Below are 3,196 nucleotides of genomic sequence, written 5' to 3'. Positions count from 1 at the left end.
TGGTTTGCAGTCGGGCCGCGTCCACCAGGATCCTCTGGAAGCCGACCAGCAGAAGTAATCTTTCACCCCTGGTGCCGGCCGCAGGGCAAGGGTGGACGGCAGGGGGCGGGCAGAGTGCTGCCTCACTGGACCACGGGCCCAGGCGGGGCCCAGGTCCGCGGGGGAGAAGAGGACAGAGCAGGGGAGCCCTGGCCCCGGCCCAGCCGGCCCCGTAGGCCCCTGCGGAGAGATGACCTATTAAAACCCAAGAGAGCGAGCGGGCCACCGGGCACGGCTGAGGCTGGACACGCCGCTCGGCCCACCCGGCCGGCCCGGCCCCCAGCCCTGGGCCCGTCTTCTCCCCTCTGGGGCGGCTGGGGCAGGGATCTGATGGCCGGTCTCGTGGAAATGAGCGCACTGGACCCACCCCCGTGGTGGCGGGTCGCCCAGCGGCGGCCAGTGGTGATGAAACAAGCCCCCCTGCAGCACGGCCATCAAGGATCCGACGCCATCCTTGGGCCCTCGGCCTGGAAGGTAGAGGGAGGTCATCGCCCTGCAGAGGCTCGGGGCCGCACGGGCTCCGAGCCCCACCGCCGCGGAGCTGGCCGCTCTGGCCGGCCCCCCCTCCTTTCGCAAAGGGCCGGCGGCTGCAGGGCCCCCTCCCCTGTCCACCCCGTCCTCAGAGCCACACGCCGGTCTGGGGCACCGGGCAGACGGTCCAGGTTGCCGGGCACTCGGAGGGACAGACTTTCAAAGGGACAAGCCTGGGCGCCAGCTGGGGGCACAGGGAGCCCCCAAAGCGGCCTCTGCCTTCCATGCACCTCACACCCAGCTAGTCCCGGCACGGACTTGCGGCCTGCGGGCCAGGCACTGGTGGTGACGCCAGCCCTGGGCCGGTCACGTCAGGTTGCGACGCCAGCCTGCTGGGGCAGCCTGACTGTCCCCGACTTCAGTGAAGCGATGGCCTGTTGGGGGTGGCCCTGGGGACACCCTCAGTCCTACACCTGCAGGACCACGGGAGCGCAGAAGCCGATCTCTCCGCAGACTGTAGAGCCTGTTTGCCCCCAGAAACCAGCATGTGCGTGGCCTTCCGTGGGGGCTTGCAGTGGTGTGGCCTTGAGGCTATGACCGGAGAAAGAGCTGGCGCTCCTAGGAGCTCCCTGGGGGGTGGGGGGGCGGCCGTGTGGCCCTTATGGTCCTGCCACTGGGTCCCACGCCTGCCCAGTGGCTGCCCCGGGGGCCCAGCCCAGCTCGCAGTCCAGGCTGGTAGGTCACCCTGGGCCCATCACTGGTCCCCGGCTCTTCTAGGGTCCGGACTGGGTCTGAGGGGCCGGCGCGAGTTGCCCAGGACCCCTGGCTCCAGGCCTTCATCCTGGGTCCGCTTGTCCTCTGCAGGCCAGGACGCTCTAGGAGCCAGCCACTCAGTCGTCCAGCCCCCGCCAGAAACGCAGGATGCTCTCGGCCTGTCCTGCCTGCAGGTGCCGGAGGCCGACCGGGGAGCAGCCCTCGGCCCAGGCCTGGGCGCGGGGCCTCTGGGGCGTGAGGGGCGCCATCCTGCACGTCTCCAGAGCGCCTGTGGCCCAGCCCACGCCACGCGCATCGCCCACGGGAGTGATGCCCCTGGGTCGGCCTGGGGCTCAAACCCGCCTCAGCAGCGGAGCAGGGCCAGGGGCCGGCCCGGCCGTGGGGTGGGGCTCTCCCCACTGACAGCTGGGCCTCCGGGGCAGCGTGGAGAGCAGAGAACCCCAGCTCCGCCAGCCCGCTCCCCGCCCCAAGGGCTGTTCCCACAGGTGTGGCGACTGCCCACCGGAGACCCTGGTCCCAGGAGGCTGCTGTGGGGGTAGCCTGGGCACCCCACTCCGGGCCTGCTCAGCACCGGAGGCCACCTCTGCCCGCCAGCACCTCCCAAGCAGCACCCCTGGCTTCGGTCATCAGGAAGCACTGCCAAACGGTGCTGAGGGTGGGAAGCCGGGAAGCGGGAGCCCACAGGGACAAGTGGTGAGACCCCGGCCCCCGCTCCGCCCCCGCCCCAGGCACCAGGCAGTCCAGACCCGGGGCCACCTGCGCCCTGCAGCCAGGACCACCTCCTGGGTCCCCATCTGTCGGGGCACAAGGCCACAGTCACACGCTGACCCCACGGCCCCCACCCGCCTCCAGGGCTCCCAGTGAGGGGACTTCTGCACCCAGGGACTGTGCGCTGAGGGCAGGGGCTTCTCCGGGGGCCCCCATTCTTGGTTCTGGCCCCACTGGGGCCCTGGCTTTCCGAGGCCTGAGCTCGTGTGCACAGCTTGCAGCCACTGCGGAAGCCTCGCCAGGAAGCCAGCCCCTTCCAGGCAGGAGCCCGCCGGCCCTCCCTGCCCGCGCCCCGTCCCACCGCCCTTTCGTCCTCCCACCCCTTGTGCCAAGTGCCCGCAGGAGGTGACACCGAGAACGTGGCAGGGCCAGCCCCACACAGGGCGAGGCCCGTGGGCAGCGCAGGAACTGGGCAGGTGGGTGGAAGGGCAGAGGGAACTACCAGCAGGCAGGGGCTGGGCAGGGGAAGGGCTCGTGGGGACTGGCCCCACGTGCTGGGGCAGCCTCCCAAGGCCTGCCAGGACTGGGGCTTCGCCCTGACGCTGAGGGGGGCATGGGGAAGCCCGAGGGGCTTGGGAGCGAAGGACGGGGGCCCGGCCCAGTCGGGAGCCCAGGACGGCGGCAGGGCGGAGCCTGGCGAGCCCACCCCGGCCGTCGCCAGTGAGCCAGCGAGCGGGAGGTGCCACACTCTGGCCTGTTCAGCCGGCCGAGATCTTTGCGGTCTCCTCTCACCTGAGTGTCACAAGAACCTTACAAATCATTTTGACGAAACTAACTTACAAATTGGTCAGAACAAACACTGAAATTTTCGGGGCGCCCCCCACCCCGCATCAAGCAGTTGAGAGCGAAGTCATGTGCAAGGACGGTCACAGCGGCCCGAGCTGCCACCGTGCAGCCTGCCGCCTGAGGGTGAAGCGCCTTTCGGAAACAGGCATCTGGGTCGGGGACACACGTCCTCGGCTGGACACGCCGGAGCCCGGGGCAGCCCAGCGCGGTGAGGCCCGGCTGGGGCGGAGGCAGCTGCGGGAGTGCCGTGCGGTGGCCCAGCCTGCTGCGTGGCGCTGCGGGGAGGGGCCCTGGGGGTCACAGGAGGGGGTGCCGCGGCCGCAGACCCTGGCGGCCGCCGCCATGGGGACCTGACCAC

This window comes from Condylura cristata, unplaced genomic scaffold (genome assembly GCF_000260355.1).
Source record: "Condylura cristata isolate star-nosed mole 26May11 unplaced genomic scaffold, ConCri1.0 scaffold00001, whole genome shotgun sequence".
NCBI classification, from domain to species: domain Eukaryota; kingdom Metazoa; phylum Chordata; class Mammalia; order Eulipotyphla; family Talpidae; genus Condylura; species Condylura cristata.
Note: the sequence above shows the minus strand (reverse complement) of the source record.